Genomic DNA, 18,140 nt, shown 5'->3' on the forward strand with positions numbered 1-18,140 from the left:
GGCCGGCGTCTCTCTCTGCAGGGGGAGGAGGCTGGAAGAGCCGGGAGCAGTGCTCTGAGCTCCTGCCCCCTCTCCACCCCCCTGCACTTTTTTCAATGAGGAGAGGCGGGACAGGGGCAGAGCTAATTCCCGGGACTTAGCCCACGCCCCACCTCCTCTCATTGCAAATAGTGCAGAGGGGCGAAGAGGGGGTGGGATAGCAGGCAGAGAGGGGGCGGGAGCTCAGAGCACTGCTCCTGGCTCTTCCCCCTGCAGAGAGAGACGCTGTATATTGGCTGGCGTGAATACCCGGTCGTCTGAATGCACACTTAGAATGCTTTCAAAAATAGAAGTGTTAATAGTTTTTTGGCCAGTTAAAATGCTAAATCAATGAACTAAAGAAAATATAAATCAAATCAATATTTACTCTGACCACCCTTTGACTTCTAAGCAACAATTATTCTAGGTACTCTTGCACACAGTTTTTGGAGGAAATTGGCAGGGAGGTTCTTCTTGAAAAACTAAGCTCAGAGCTTCTGTGGATGTCAGCTTACTCAAATCCCTCTGGCTCTTCATGTGATCCCAGACAGACTCAATGATGTTGAGATCAGGGCTCTATGGGGGCCAGATCATTACTTGCCGGACTCATTTCTCGTATTTACACTGACAATAGTTCTTAGGGCTCAGTCACACGGGCGTTTGCATGTGCGTCTGTCAGTTGCGTTTGACGGCCGCATCTAAATAGGACCAATGCTTTTCAATGGGAACAGGCACATGTGCGAATTTTACATGCGCATAAACGCATGCGGTGAAAATTATAGGACACCGGTTCACAGAACACCGGTTTGCGTTCTGCGGCAAACTGGTGTTCTGTGTATGTGGAAATTTAAAAACTAAAATTTAAAATCCCCGCCTGCTGAAAGCTCTTCATAGCAGTTCAGGAGAAGACCCAGCTAGATGCTCCTGAGCCCCAGCAGCTGCAATGAGGTGAGTATATATATTTTTTACACATTTTAGGAATGATTTTCACTGCAGGGCTTGCCGGCAGCCAATTGCCTTCAATGGAGCTGGCTGTAGCGCCATCTCCATTAAATTCAGTGGGAGAACATAGCGCTACTCTGCCACAGCTGTTACAGCTGTGCCAGAGGCTCACGATCTTCACTGTATGTTCTCAATGGGGTCGGCGCTGCTGCCGCCAGGTCCCTTGAGGACAAGGTGAAACCCCTGGATGCCACAGCAACCAGGGGTTTCACAATCAAAAAACACAGATGCCGCAGTTACCTGAGACTTCAAAAACGGTGTCCTATAACTTTTGCTGCTGACATTTTTTGTTACGATCGTGTGGGCAGACAAAGCACGGGGCCCACACGTGACCAAAGGGGGACACACACACGGGATTCATGCAACTGACCCTATGCTACACAGAGGGATGACAGTGCCCTACCTAAGCGGGGACATTGCCCCAATAAGGGCAGCCCAGCGGTCTTCGGATCTGGGACCTAGCTAATCCTAGGAGCCATGCACCATCCAGGATACATACACATGCTACATGACAGAGACTGAACAGGACACACAGAGCCAGAATACACAGCAGCAACAGGGCAACCACTAGTAACAGATAATAAGCTGAATATAAATACCAGGTATTAGTTGACATGTTGTACAATATGTGGAAGCTAGCAGGCCACTTCACGGCTCCTGGTTATACTGCTAGTCCCTACACTAACCAGGAGTCCAGCAGAACCAGACAGAGTTCACACAGCACACTGACACAAAACTGACAGAATTTAAATGTACAGACAGACATAAACCAGATCACACTGCAAACTTCACCAGACAAGCATTCATGACTGCTCACCTTAGGTGCCTTACAGAGACTGACCAGAAGCTGGGTTTATATGTGAGCACAGATCCAGGGGATTGGCTAGCAGGAAGTACCACACCCAGCCAGCTCAATCATTAACCCTGAGAGTGTTGTGCTGCTGGAATCACAATAGTACAACATGTCTCAGTAGCACACGTAACATTTTTCTGCATGTAAAATTTGCGCATGTGACTGCTGCAATTTAAAGCATTGGTTCTATTTAGTGCGATCTTTTTTTACGTGCGAAAATACACCCGTTAAAACGACCGTGTGACTAAGCCCCCAGACACTTTTAATTGCCTAATTTTTTTCTCTTCAGCTACCAGACTTATTTTGATGCATTTTACCCCATGACATGTAGAGATATTTTTTAGACCTTTTTACAATGACTTCTTTTTCTTCAGTTTTAAAGTTTAATAGGAGCAAAAACGTTAAAAAAAAAGCTAAAATAAAGTACAGGAATGGGTTTATTTTGTTTTGAATGTTTTAATATATAATTTGCCCCTGTACCTTCTGTATCACCCCACTATTTGTAGCATATAAGCTCATTAGAGCAGGACCCTCACCCCTACTGTCTCCATGTTTTTTTTTCTGTTCCCCCTGTTTTTTAAGCGCTGCGGAATATGTTGGCGCTATATAAATAAAGATGACTATTAGGCTGGATTCAGATGAACGTATATCGGCTCGGTTTTCACGCCAAGCCGATATACGTCGTCCTCATGTGCAGGGGGGGGGGGAGAGGATGGAAGAGCCAGGAGCAGGAACTGAGCTTCCGCCCCCTCTCTGCCTCCTCTCCGCCCCTCTGCACTATTTGCAATGGGGAGAGGCGGGACGGGGGCGAGGCTAATTCTCGGAACTTAGCCCCGCCCCACCTTCTTTCATTGCAAATAGTGCAGAGGGGTGGAAAGGAGGCAGAGAGGGGGCGGGAGCTCAGTTCCTGTTCCTGGCTCTTCCATCCCCCCCCCCACCCTGCACATGAGGACAACGTATATCGGCTCGGCATGAAAACCGAGCTGATATACGTTCGTGAGAATGCACCCTTATTATTATTAATTTGTATAGTCTCAGATTACAGTGAACATATGATGATGTTTTTTGTTGGTTTCAGCAGTGGGTCATTTTATTTTTTTATATTTTTTTATTTTATTCTGTAATTTTTTTTTTACTTATTTTTGTAACTACTATTTTTTAACAGCTATGTTCCCCAAGAAATCATAGAAGACCTCTGGGGTCATTTACATTGTGTTTTTTTAAATTTCATACTTTTCTACTGTACCTGGGCATACATAGGAGCCCTAGTTACAGGGGAAAACATCCCCCTATAGTAACAGTAGTCACTAACAGAGCTGATCTGGGTCTACTAGGACCCTACAGCTCTGTCGTTGCAGGGGGCACCCGGCGGTCACATGATCACCAGGTCAAATAGCGGAAGTAACACTTCTGCTTTTCCACTACATTATGTAGCACTCAGCATGTGCTTGTACTCACTTTTATATCATTGCAAACGTAGAGAGGCGGACTACACCCGGCCTTATATTTTTGTAGGACGGATACAACAAGAAAAAACTGGTGGTTTGGTGCAACACTCGAAAGACAGACAGGCAATGAGGACGATTAAGTGTAAACTTCTTGATTTGGTTAAATAAATAGCCAGCATGGACTGCCAGCGAGGGGTCGGTGAAAAAATCAAGTCTGTGCTAAGGGAAAGTGGAGGGATGGGGATAAAACATGAGTGGGTGGATGATAGATGTTACTGACAACAGTGGGACAATGCTGAGGGGGGCATGCTGGGGCAGTTGATAACACTGTAACAAAATTTTGCAACAGATAAGCGACTTATAGTAACTTTATTGTGTTGAATTCATTTTTTGGAAATATGCCTATACAATTAAACCAGTAGGCTCGGCATTAACCTTGCTTAATAAAAAGAGCAAAAATGATTCCACACAGTAATAGTAGGGCAAAAGCTTGCAAATATAAACTTATTTTATTTTCATTAGGAGTGAAATAATGCTGGAGAGGTCCATTTACTTGTAGTGCACACCTAGGAATAGGAAAAATTGTTTGTAGTTAGGAGCACTATTAGTAGTATGGTAATGATATCTCTTTTTTGTCAGATACTATATACTACCGTATATGACATGGTGTGTTAGCCATGTGTTGGTTAAGGGGTTAAGGGACCTTATTTTAATGCATGCACCATTTTACAGCACTACATCAGAAGCGTATGTACCCCAAAATTATACCATTAACTGCTTTCCTCCCCATGACGTAAGCATACGTCATGGGAACGGGATACTTCCCGCAAAATGGCGTACCCTTACGTCACAGGAATAGCGTGAGATCATGACTAATCTCGCGCTATCCCACAGCGGGAACCGGCTGTCAGTCAAAGCCGGCCTCCCGCTGCAGCAGCGGGGATGCATCGGAGATGGGCCCGCCGCTGTTAACCCCTTCCCTGCCGCAATCTATATAGATCGTAGAGAGCCCGGCCTGTTGCCATGGCAACAGGATGCCAGATACTGGCGTCCTGTGTTGCCAGTGCCTGGGATCGCTGTATAAGCGATAAGTCCTGCCATGCCTTATCACATCGATCATCAGTGCAGTGCTTTAAGTCCCTCAGAGGGACAAAGATGGTGTAAAAAAAGCTAATAAAAATGTGCAAAAAATTTAAAAAAAAATTAAAAAAGTGAAAAAAACTTTTTTTTTGTGCTTTTTCTCATATTAGCATAAAAAAAGGTAAAAAAAAAAAAATCAAATGGCACATATTTGGTATCGACGCGTCCGTAACGACGTGTACAAAAAGTTGAACATGCTTTTTATTTTGTAAGCAAAAAGCGTTAAAAAAAGCTAAACAGGCAAAATGATAATTTTTAGCATTTTGCCTTCCAAAAAATGCAATAAAAGTGATCAAAAAAGCCATAAATACCCCAAAATGGTACCAATAAAAGCTACAGCTCGTCTCACAAAAAATATGCCCTCATAGAGCTCAGTACATAGAAAAATAAAAAAGTTACAGGACTTTGAATGCAGCGATATAGAAAAAAAAAAAAGGTTTTTATTGCTGAAAAGTAGAAAAACCTAAAAAAAAAATATTAGAATTTTGGTATCGTTGTAACTGTACCGATCCGCAGAAAAAACGTATTATGTCATTTATGCTGCATGATTAACGCTGCAAAAAAAACCCCCAAAACATCTATGGCAAAATTGATGCGTTTTCTCTCCCGGTTATCATAAAAAAAATAATAAAAGTTTTACAATATAGTCTATGAACCCAAAAACAGCACCATCAAAAACTACAGTTTGCCATGCAAAAAACAAGCCCTTATACGGCCGTGTTGACACAAAAGTAAAAAATACGGCTATGTTGACGGAAAAATGTAAAAGTCATGGTTTTTGGATTACGACAATGAAAAGAACTGAAAAAGTTAGTCAATAAGACGCAAAGAGGCTTTGGTACTAAGGCCGCCTGCAGACTGGCGGAAATTTCGCAGCGGGATTTCCCGCGGAATTTCCGCCCCTGGAAGCTGCCATAGGATTGCGCCAACAAACGCAATCCTATGCAGACGGCCGCGATTTGGCCGCTCAAAATGCCGCGCGGCAAACAAATCGCGGCATGCTCTAGTTCTGTGCGGGGCTCGTAGAAACGTCACTCACCGGCCGCCGGCTCCGCTCTGCGCATGCGCTGGCTGCCCGGCAGCCACCACATGAAAGAGCTGGGGCCGCGGGAGCAGGTGAGTGACGCACTGCTCTCTGCGAGAATTCTTGCAGCCGGATCCGACCCCGCCATCTGCAGGCGGCCTAAGGGGTTAAATTGACTGGCTGCAGCTTCCCCTGACAATAAACATTGATAGTGGTGGGTTTCAGCTGATTAGTGGGTCCATTTCAATTTAAAAGGGGTCCAGGACAAAGTTATATAAAATTGTATGACTTTTTATGAAGAATAGATTAGATAGATCTAAAAAAAGAATTGTACAAAGTTGCCCAGGTAGAAGAGCAGCAGAACTTTAACCCCTCTAGCCCCTCAGTCCAAAAGCCCTCCCCACTAAGCAAATGATCCACCTAAAAGCACACATACCAGAATGAATTGCAGTTCGTGATCCCTGTCACTTCTCAGCAGGAGCAGGGCAGGTGTGCACTGTGTTAGCAGGGGGACGACGACATCATCCTGTTACACAGTACAGTGCAGTCCCGCTGCCCCTCCTTCTCCTCACCTCTCCCTGGCTTTCCCTCTGGCTCATCTTGTCGGCTGGACTGCACGGCTCACAGCGCGACATGAATGTATGTTTGTTAAAGGGGTTGTCCCGCAAAATAAAGTAAAGTTAAACACTTCTGTATGGCCATATACATGCACTTTGTAATATACATCGTGCATGAAATATGCGCCATACAGACGTTATATACTTACCTACAGGGTGTCCCCCCCCTGTGTTGGCATCCCCGTTGCCATGGCGCCGACCAAAGTACTCCTCTCCTCGCTGGAACCGTCGCGCTTGCGCAGAGACGAATCCTCTCCAGGATGGTCCGTGCGCACGAGCTGCGTCCTGACTCCTCCCTTGGCCGTCCGCTTCTCCGCGTCATCGCGTTGCTCCGCCTCCGCCACGTGGTGCCGATCAGCCAATGAGGTGGCTGGAATCGGCAGTGGAGCGCACACTGCAGAAGAACACCCACGGTACACCATGGGAGAAGACCCGCGGTGCACCGTGGGAGAAGTCCAGCGGCGCCATCTTGGAGAGAAGATTTTTAAAAGTTGCTGAAAAGGGATCCAGGTAAGAGAAATTTTTTTTTTTTAAAGTAACACATGGCTGCGGTATTCCCTTTGAGGAACTGGGGTACTGGGCAAAAAAACATTTTAATATTTTGGCGCGGGACAACCCCTTTAATGGTGGGTAGGGCGACCTCTGGGCCCCCTTAAGCTCAAGGGCTGGGTCGCCGTTGTGACCCCAGCACCCCCTGACGCTCCGCCCATGAGGGTATGTATTCACATGGTGGAAACTCTGCGGATCATCCACCAGTAAGCTGTAATTAATGAACTGTTCTTACAAGTCAGTCGTTAGACTGGGACTATTTTTCAAAATGTAATAACAATATGGCTGAGCGGCGCGGATGTCTGAACAACCCAGACAATGTCTGCTATGTCTGCGGACAGTTCACAACAAAGACATAGGCACTAAGAATGTTATTTTCCTCTGCTATGACAAGTGTTTCGGAATAAAGCTAAGTGACCAAGATAAGAAGTGGCACCGCACATCATCTGTATGTCATGTAACACTCATCTCACACAGTGGCTGAAAGGCCAGAGTAGAATGCCATTACTGAGGCCACTGTGGGGGTCACTATTACTACTGAGGCCACTGTTGGGGTTATTATTATTACTGGGGCCACTGTGGGGGTCAATATTACTACTGAGGCCACTGTTGGGGTTATTATTACTGGGGCCACTGTGGGGGGCTCACTATTACTACTGAGGCCACTGTTGGGGTTATTATTATTACTGGGGCCACTGTGGGGGGTCACTATTACTACTGAGGCCACTGTTGGGGTTATTATTATTACTGGGGCCACTGTGGGGGTCACTATTACTACTGGGGCCACTATGGGGGCCACTGTTACTACTGGGAGAGGTCACTATTACTAGTGAGGCCACTGTTGGGGTTATTATTACTGGGGCCACTGTGGGGGTCACTATTGGGGCTCATTCCCATGGACATTTCACTCATTCAAATATGATATGTATTTGCACTACCAAAAATCGCTTATGCCCGTGTTTTTCGCCTGCTCTGGTGTGTTTTTAAATGCACAAATACACTGCATATTTGCGCATGTGAGAAAGAATTTAGACAGGCTCATAGAAAAGGTGTGCAAATAAGCAGGTTTCCTGCGTACTCACTGCGTAGTTGTGCCCACCCATTCACTTCAATGGCTTATTGCAGTGTGTAATATGCCCCATCAAGGTCATGCTGCTTATTTTTTCGCACGATTGTACATTGTGCAAATAATACGCTAATGTGAACGAACCTGTAGTGGCCTGGAAAGGGGCGCTATACAGCTCTTATCATGCGAGAAAACTGTAGCTGTCTGCTTATGTATAGATTCACAGACAGTTTATAGAACCTCAAAAAAATGTGCATTCTGCTTGGGGTCCGCATACTTCTGTAGCTTTTTTGCCTTCATCTGCCACCATCGTTTTTTCAAATCATGCATCCTAGTTTTAAGTAGTTGTTGACTAATTCTACGTTGCTGCGCGCTGACCACTTTGTTGAGCTGGGCTTGCCTCGGGTCCTCAGTGAGTTTCTGCATTTCACACATCAGAATCATCGAACCAGTCTTCATTTTTCTTCAGCAGTTTGCCAATAACTCGCTGAGAATATTCGCAAAGCACTTTTGCAAATACTTGCCACTCTTCAATCGGTTGATGTACTTTTCTCAGCAAAAATAGCAGCACTGCCAAAATCCGAGTCACTGGAGCGAGGATGCATCCATGCCGTTTTATATTTCTCAGATAACCGTAGGAAAGTATTAGTGATGCCGAGGTCAAATTCCACACAGAATGTTAGTAAGACCTTACCATTTGTGTGGCTTTTTCCAACAGCATGTTGTCCTAGTACACCGCTCCAGGCCGGATATTGGGTCACCACTCACGCGTTAAAATCTCGGAGCAGAACAATTTTATGTGAGGGTAGGGCCATACATGCTTATTAGGTGGAGATATTTCATTAGCCTATTGTTGACACCTTTCGGAGGCTCTATTAACCCCTTAATGACACGGCCCTTTTTTTTCCATTTGAGTTTTTTCCTCCCCTCCTTATAAAAATTCATAACTCCTTTATTAATCCATTGACGTAGCTGTATGAGGGCTTGTTTTTTGCAGGACGAGTTGTATTCTTCAATGGTGCTATTTAATGTACCGTATAATGTACTGAAAAACTTCTAAGTGGAGTAAAATGAAAAAAATAAGACATTCCATCATCTTTCAGTGCGTCTTCTTTCTACGGCGCACAAACTGCAACAAAAATGACATGATAACTTGATTCTGTGGGTCAGTATGATTACTACGATACCAAATTTGTGTAGTGTTTTTTTTTTGCTCTACTACTTTTATCTTTTCCAAAGACATTTAATTTTTTTAAATTATTTCCTGCCGCCATCTTCTGTGCACAATAACTTTTTTTATTTTTTGGAAGATTCCCTGTAGTTTACATTGATACCATTACGGAATACCTACGACTTTTTGATTTTATTGCATTTTTTTAGAATACAGGGTGACCGAAAAAGTGCATTTCTAGCATTTAAAAAAAAAATTTCCGGCCGATGTTCACCGTGCAGGGTAAATAATGCGCTACTTTGATAGATCGGACTTTTACAGACGCGGTGATACCAAATAAGTATTTTTGTTTTATGATTTAGATTTTTTTATTATAGATATGGCAAAAGGGGGGTGATTTAAACTTTTAATACTTTTTTTCACAATTAGTAAAATTTAATGATCTTATTTTTACTTTTTTTTGCCCTTCCCCCAGGGGACCACAACTACTGATGCTTTAATTGCTCCTGCAGTATGATGTAATGTCATAGCATTACATCATACTGCAATCTGACAGGCGGTCTATCAAGCCATCCCACGTGGATGGCTTAATATGCAGTCTGCTAAGGCTGTCCTGGGGCTTTCCAGGAGGGCCCCCGGCTGCCATGAAACCCACACATCTCCCTGGAATCTCATCGCTGGAGGGTCATACGGCACCCCCGAACATTGTTCAGGGGATTTAAATGCCATCAGAATTGACAGCGACATTTAAAGGGTTCATAGCCACGATCAGCCACGCGGCTGATTGCAACTATTACTACAGCTGACACCTGCGGGCAAACAGCTGAAGCCCGTGCTGTATGAAGAGAGGTCGCCCCTCGATCTCTCTTCATACATACCCCAATGCTGCTTGACATAAATGTACTTCATATAGTGGGAAGGGGTTAAGATTTAATAGGATTGTTTTTGATTGCAAATCCAACTCCACTGGCCACTCTACATGAAGCATCTTTTCCGACCAAATACATATAGCCACCCAAGGCCTCACATAGCTTTCCGCTACCCACCAGATGTCTCTCATTTATGGCTGCAATGTCAATGTTATAGCGGGAAGTCACACTTTTCCTCTTAGTACATAAGTTCTTGTCATTGTCCTAAAGCGTTCTCACATTCCAACTGACAATAATAAAAGGTTTTAGGACTTTGTTTTGATTGACCACGGTGAAATGGTGACCAGTTGACCGCGGTTTGCCAGCTGGAAGAAAAGTTGAGATGAACTCTGTTTAGGCCAACTTTTCTAGGCTCCTCCCCTTATTAGGGGGAAGCAGAACAATCCTAAATAGCACTGCTTTGTCATCAGACAGTTGCTGAACTCATCCTCCCACCCCAATTGAGTCTGAGAGAAACCACTCACATCTAATCCCCTGCATGCAGAGAGTCAACGAGGAACAGTGCTCACCAGTCCTAGATTCCTTCCACCAACACTCTATTGCCGCAGGATTTGCTATCATTGTCCAGATTCATGAAGGGGGTCATCAGCACGTGACTATATTATAGTGGATGAGCAGTTGCACTACTGTAAACCCACTCTTTCTTTCTCTAATCCATAACACAAACAGTAGAGCGGAAAACTGATATAACTGTCAAACTCCCCAGCCATGACAATAGAAAAACTGACAGGTGAAGTGACTAAAATTGGTAATCTCATTACAATGACTCCTGTCAAGGAATAAGATATTAGGCAGCAAGTGAACAATCAGTTCTTGAAGTTAAGGTGTTGGAAGCTGAAAAAATTGTCAAGTGTTAAGATCTAGGAGGGGTATAACTAGAGTGCTAAGAGACCCAAGGCAAATTTTGGACTTGGGGTCCTCCCCACGTCCAGTATGTTGCTTGGATGTTGCTAGGGTCTAGAACGTGATAAAGTAAGACTGGGGGTACATCCCCTAACAGTCTCGATCCCTTACTTATTTATAACAAATACTTGTGATATTTCTTGCTGTTAAATGTGGGGTAGGCCACAGCTTTATTAACAAACTTTTCAAACATATTAACTCTTTTAAAACTTTTCACAAACTATAAACCCTTCCCTTGCTATGATACATCCCGATCTCTTGAATCCTTAAAAAACACCAGGGGTGTTCGTAAGCCCCGATCTCCTTTGGGCTTGCTAACCCTCCTTGTCCTATACCACAGCTCGCATGGAAAGATCTTCACTAGAGATGAGCGAGCTCACTCGTCCGAGCTTGATGCTCGTTCGAGTATTAGGGTACCTGAGATGCTCGTTATTCGAGGCGAGCACCACGCGATGTTCGAGTCAATTCCATTACCTTCCCTGAAAGTTTTGCACCATTTTCTGACCAATAGAAATGCAGGGAAGGCATTACAACTTCCTCCTGTGACGTTCCAGCCCTATCCCACCCCCCTGCAGTGAGTGGCTGGCGAGATCAAGTGACCCCCGAGTATTTAAAGTGGGGCCGCCCACGGCTCGCCACAGATGCACACTGGGAGAGATCAGGGACAGTGCTGGTGCTGCTATAGGGAAAGTGTTAGTGTAGGATCCTGCGTACAAGAACCCCAACAGTCCTTCTTAGGACCACATCTGACCGTATGCATTACTGTTGTAGGTGCTGGTAGCAGTTTTGCAAATTATTTTTTTTTTTTTGTATATCGGGCGTGCAGCCCTATTATAGCTATAGCGTTCTCAGGCTGCACTCTGTACTACATAGTATAGGGGCAGCGTTGCTGAGATAGGGAAAGTGGTAGTGTAGGATCCTGTGTACAATAACCCCAAGGGTCCTTCTTAGGGCTACCTGTGACCATGTGCATTTTACAGGTTGTCTGATGGGAGTTGTAGTCCATCACTATTGCACAGCTAGGCCTGTTTGCAGCCTTCCGTATAATTTTTTTCTGGCTGCAGTTAGTGTTACATAACTGCTGTTAGCCTCCAACTGTACGCCAATAATTCCACAATTTCTTACACCGCTCTGTGTCTGCTGTCAACTCCACGCACAGCGTACGGCGACAGCCCCTGATAGAGGGAAAGTCATATACACGCTATATAGCCGGTATTCTTTTTCAAAAAATCTTTAAATAAAAGCGCCTTCTTAGGGCTACCTTTGACCGTGTGCATTTTACAGGTTGTCTGATGGGAGTTGTAGTCCATCACTATTCCACTTAGGCCTGTTTGGGGCCTTCCTGACTATTTTTTTCTGCCTGGAGTTTGCCTTACTATACTGCTCTCAGCGAAAAAGTCTACACACATAATTCCAAGATTATTTACACCGGGCTGTGTCTGCAGTGAATTAGAGACGCACAGCATATGGCCACAGCGACTGCCAGAGGCAAAGTGATATACACACTATATAGCCTGTATTCTTTGACCAAAAAAAACAAAAAGCTCCTTAGTTGGGCTACCTTTTGGCTGTTTAAATTTCACTGGGTGTCTGATGGGAGTTGTAGTCCATCACTATTGCACTTAGGCCTGTTTGCGGCCTTCCTGGCTATTTTTTTTGCCTGGAGTTTGCCTTACTATACTGCTCTAAGCGACAAAATCTACACACATAATTGCAAGATTATTTACACCGGCCTGCAGTGAATTTGATGCTCAGCATACGGCCAACACAGGTACTTATAGAGGGAAAGTGATATACACAGTATATAGCCTGTCTTCTTTTTCAAAAAAACCCCAAAAAGCTCCTTTGTTGGGCTACCTCTGCATTTTACTGGGTGCCTTGTGGGAGTTTTGGTGCATCACTATTGCACAGCTAGGCCTGTTTGCGGCCTTCCTTCCATTTTTTTCTGCCTGGAGTTTGCGTTACGATTCCGCTCTCTGCGTGAAAGTGTACGCATATAATTCCATAATTATTTACAGCGGTCTGTGTCTGCTCTATTCGTAATCCACCATGCTGAGGGGTAGGGGGGTCGAGGATGTGGACGCGGGCGAGGATGCGAAGTTCCAAGTGAGGGTGTGGGCCCAGGCCAAGTTCCTGGTCCAGGTGTATCCCAGCTGTAAAAATTGTTGGAAGGGGGCACTCTTGCCACTATTGTGGCTTAATAGTAGGATCTGGGAGCCTGAGATGCAGCCCAGCATGTTGCCCCTCGCCTTCCCTATCCGTTTCTGTGGCGCTTCCATCACTTTCTTGGGTTTTCCAGATTTTCACAAATGAAAACCTTAGTAGAGCATGGGTCATATGCAAAAATGCTCGAGTCGCCCATTGACTTCAATGGGGTTTATTGCTCGAAACGAACTCTTGAGCATTGCGAAAAGTTCGACTCGAGTAACGAGCACCCGAGCATTTTGGTGCTCGCTCATCTCTAATCTTCACCTCTCACCCAGCTGTGATGATTTCAGAAAAAAAACTCACCTCCATATGTCCCTTTTAACCAAAACCTTGCCAGTAACCCTCAAGGGTGGGTGGGCAGGTGTCTTCCAAGTCATTCTTCCTCAATCTTCCACGTGGTGCTCCTTTATTGCTGTCCTTTCTCTTCCTTCTTCCTCTTTTTTTGACTCTCCTACCACTTCCCTCTTCTAACTCCACCCATTACACTCAGTCCCAGTTAACCCTTCTGTTCCCTGCCCCCCAGTCTCTTGCAGCTGCATTAGGCATTTTGCTGCATGCAATAATTAACATAATATATTTAAGCCAGTGTAACTGTATGACAGAATATAGTGTAAATGGATGCTCACAATGTGCATAATATCAAGAACTAACTTGTTTGAAAAGCATAAGCATATCTTTGGACTTCTTTCTGTGGCCAGTTTTCATATTTTTATTTTCTACAGAAGTTACTTGGATTTAATTGGACTGCACCACTATACAAGGACCAAATAATGTTGCCACATTAACTACCAATAATACTACATAATTACTAATATTACCATATTGACATATTATTTGACTTCTCTTGACTTTTATTCTCTAATAAAGTTACTTGGTTTTCATTCGACTGTAAGAGCTAAGTAATGCGAGCACACCATGACAACTACCATTACCACTCATAGAGGAGGTTTGCTGTGATTGCATTTATTCATTTTTTTCTCCATCCAGCTTAGGTAGTCTTGACTAGTCTCTGCAGCATTTAATATACATCTTTGGAATAAGCCAAAAAGAAATATGGGCTCACCTCACCAGCAGTATCTTCCAATGTTGCAGGGAGATCTGAGTTTCAACGGGAGCTCTGTCCTCAAACAGCCGACCGCAGACGGCTAAACTCCATATAAAGAAAAATAGAAGTGGAGACGAGCTGCTTCGGTTAAAAAAATGTCATTCTTTATTGAGTAAAAAGCATACAGCTCACAGTTCCACGCTGAACGTGTTTCGGCTACAGTAGCCTTTGTCAACAGCTATGAGGTATGAGATACACAAGACATTTATAGACAAAATACCAATTAAAATCAAAGAAGCAATACCTGTGTGTGCTAGCTTGTCAGGAGGAGAAATGGCTGAGGAATGGTGTGGTGGGTGTGTTCAGGAGTTAATTGCACCACATGTTGTAACTAGCATGCAGAGATTTGTTACAAAAAGGTTTAAGGCTGCATTCCCACGAAGTATATCGGCTTGGTTTTCACGCCGAGCCGATATACGTTGTCCTCGTGTGCAGGGGGGGAGGGGAGGATGGAAGAGCCAGGAGCAGGAACTGAGCTCCCACCCCCTCTCCACCCCTCTGCACTATTTGCAATGGGGAGAGGTGGGGAAGGGGCGGGGCTAATTCTCGTAACTTAGCCCCGCCCCACCACCTTTCATTGAAAATAGTGCAGATGGGTGGAGGGGAGGCAGAGAGGGCGCGGGAGCTCAGTTCCTGCTCCTGGCTCTTCCATCCTCCCCCCCTGCACACGAGGACAACGTATATCGGCTCGGCGTGAAAACCGAGCCGATATACGTTCGTGGGAATGCACCCTAAAACAGACAGAGGAACAAGTATATATGTAGATTTTTGGAAAATGGTAATTAAATACATCTGTACAATGATAAATAAGTGAGGATTTTAAGGGGAAAGGAATCTGGAAGGCAAAAAATTCCAATAATGTTGTGAGGGTATATATATATATTGCCATATATTTTTTTATGTTTTATACCTATATGCAAGTTTTATTCAATTCCAAATGAAAAAAAACTTATATGTCGCCTTACATCAGATATTCCGAGGCTTTAGAAGGCTTTGCAAGAGATGTTCTAGAAATTCAGAGAAGAAGAACCAGACATGAAGGACGCGTGTACTTGGCCATTTTCCCAGAAACAAGATATCAAGATGTTCAAATGTACATAACTTTCACTGTCTTAGGCCAGAAATCCGGACTTCCCATATATGGAGAATGCATGTTTGGCCGTTTTCTTAGAATTGAGTGGGTGATTCTTTGCACTGGAGTTAATTGAATACGTGATTTTCTGTACGTAAGCCAGAGGCGCCAGTATCAAGATAATGACTGTTATATGATTTTCACTGTCTCAGTCCGCAAATCCGGACTTCCCATATATGGTTATGAGCCCATCACCCCCTTGGGGATGGGACAAAGGGTATAAGATCTCATGTAATCTGTAATAAAGCACGTTGGCACAGCTGAGAGCCATGTCCCGTGTGAGGAATGATACCAGATCCCTGTGTGGTGTCTATTCTTACGGCCGGCAGCAGGGCAAGTGGGGTGGGCCCGATTGGTGCTGTACTTAGAAATTTTTACCCTGATAATGTAAAATTCATGAGGAGAAAAAAAAACAACTTCTTTCTGAATACATACTCTTAGATCTCATAGATATAGTTACATAAATTGTCTCTGCATAGTAATAAAACAATTCCAGGATATACGAGTTCACCAAAATATACAAAACAGAAGTAAAAAAAAAAAACTTGACAACGGCTACTGTAGCCGAAACACGTTCAGCGTGGACCTGTGAGCTGTATGCTTTTTACTCAATAAAGAATGAAATTTTTTTAACGGTAGCAGCTCCTCTCCACTTCTATTTTTCTTTATACATCTTTGGCTCCTGTTTTCCAGCATGTCCATACTTTTACATAAACTTACCATCAATAATGCCTCCAAAAGCTCAACATAGAAATAGTACCCTATTGTGCACCTCATTCATTGCAATGCCCCCGCTGTACATTTAGGCAGACTCAAGAAGTTGCAACTCTGCTCTGCAGTGACAAAAACTGTATTTGGAAAGTGGACTAGTGGTACTATTTAAGGATCAATATCCCTTGGGAATCTAATGGGTAGATTCTCTAATGCTAAAGAGGTAACTGGGAGCAGCTGCATCCACCTGAAGTGAGAAGTCTTTCAATGAAAAGCCCACATGAACTTAAAACCAGAAGCAAGAAACCAGTTATAGGTTGGACCAAGTAGTTCATGAGTTCTTGTCTAACTAGAATGGGACTCAGGTGTCTGCTAGGCAGCAAGATGGTTCAGAGGCCCACCTCATTTACAATTCCATAATTATGCTGACGGAGAATGCCTCTCTAACTCAGAAATAACCATTTTAGGATATATGCACGCGGATGTTAAAGTTTATTTCACTAAGTTCTATTGTAACTGTATGAAATCAATGTTGTGCAAGGAAAACAAGGGACAGAAGGGGGGGAATAATGTAAACAGAAATTAGGGTTCACTCACGTTTTTATTATTAGTGTTCTGTTCATGTGTCTTTAAAATTTGTGACTAAGTGAAGCTTGAAACTTTGGCTGGAGAGTGGACTAAAAGGAGGTGGTGCTACTGCCAAGTAAGTATGAGAACTAAGCATGCAGATAAGTGACAATAGAAAGTTATACTGAGCATCTCAAGATGAAACTTCTTGGAGGAGGAGTGAAGAGGGATGATACCTAGGCATCCTATTGTTATTTATCTTCAAGGCGATCCTTAATCCACTAGAGATTTTAGACTTTTCCTGAAGTGTTACTGGAGCCAACACTTGTTCAAGTGAGCAGCAGCATGTATCAATTGAATGTTGTTACTTATCGAGGCCCTTGTGATATACTGGTTGAAGAAAGTCCTAGGCATCTGTAGTGTTTTGGAAATATGATACCTGTATCAGAACTGGCCACACTGGAGCCATTGCTCCAAACAGCAAGTGAGAAGCTGTTGCTAAGACTAGTCGGTCCTCTAGGCTTAACTCCTGTCAAGAAAAACCCCATGCCACTGTTGGGTAGAGTTCTTCACCTACTTGAACAGTCCCACAAACTGAACTACAAAAAGGGATAGTTTTAGAATCATAAAATGGTAGAGTTGGAAGGAACCTCCAGGGTCATCTATTTTTTGCAAATCCTATCCAAAAATGAGGGCACTCAGCTGTTTGGGGATTCATTTTGTTTTCTGAATGTTGGCATGTTATGCCAGTATATGAAAGTCATGCTATGTAAGGCAGAATTTACTAGGGTTACAACAGGTACAGTAGAGGGTGCCCTTTCCAGGGTAGGTACTCCATTAGGTATGGTAACAATTATACAATACAGTGATCTATCATTTAATAGGTGCACTTAACTAGTTTGAGATGGAGAAAAAAAATCAATCAAGGCTATGTTTTACTATAATATTCATACTAGTGGTCCTGTTATTTTCTGTTTTAGTCTGCTTTCAGATGAGCATTTTTAATTCATATTTGGTCTGGTTTGAGGATGGTAATAACCCCTTAGACCCAGTGTTTTGCATATCCTCTAAAAAATAGCTGGGAAAACAAGATGATCCACTGCTGCTCCAAGCAGTGTACCCAGTTTCCTGAAAGACCTACCCCAAAATAAGCCCTGGCATGATTTTTCAGCATTTGGGGGGAGGCTTGAAATAAGCTTTACCCTAAAAATGAGCCCTAGTTAAGAGTTCATTTAAAAAGTCAATAGTAGTGCTCTAGGTGCTGCATTTTTACAGTGCTTTTCATGCAGGCCCGCAGAGTCATTTACCCAGCAGACACGTTGCAGGTCCCTCCCACTGCTCTCCAGAGTCCCAGCACAGTTCTCAGAGTCCACAGCTCAGCCAATTAATGCAGCTTTTAAAGAACCAATCAGAGCCATTGCTTTGTAGATGGGGGATTTATGACTTCTGTAACCAGGAAGTGCTCCTGTGTTTGCCGCCAGAGGGTTTTGTTGGTGTTTTTACTGTTCAGAATACACAGTAAAAGTGCAGATAACCAAAGGCTTGAGCACTTGTGAGGGACAAGGGTTAGAAGTATCCAATTCTCACAGATTGGTAATCCCGCTATCAAAATAAGACATCCTCTAAAAAGAAGCCCTAGCACACCTTTTGACAAATATAAGACCCTGTCTTATTTTCAGGGAAATACAACAGTGTTT

The 18,140-nt window shown here is 43.8% G+C and overlaps 1 protein-coding gene across 2 annotated transcripts in view; it reads right to left on the bottom strand.

The window, feature by feature from the left end:
- LOC136625585 (arylsulfatase H-like) overlaps positions 1-14,297 on the bottom strand; it is a 381,691-nt gene extending 367,394 nt beyond the window's left edge. The window contains exon 1 of one of the 2 annotated variants that reach the window (XM_066599908.1): positions 14,278-14,297. The gene's annotated coding sequence lies outside the window, so the exon portion shown is untranslated. Of the gene's footprint in view, positions 1-13,991; positions 14,076-14,277 lie in introns of those variants that run through there. The other variant, XM_066599906.1, reaches the window with a different exon arrangement.
- Between the last annotated feature and the right edge of the window lie 3,843 nt (positions 14,298-18,140).

The sequence above is a fragment of the Eleutherodactylus coqui genome, chromosome 4 (genome assembly GCF_035609145.1).
Source record: "Eleutherodactylus coqui strain aEleCoq1 chromosome 4, aEleCoq1.hap1, whole genome shotgun sequence".
In the NCBI taxonomy this organism is placed as follows: Eukaryota; Metazoa; Chordata; class Amphibia; order Anura; family Eleutherodactylidae; genus Eleutherodactylus; species Eleutherodactylus coqui.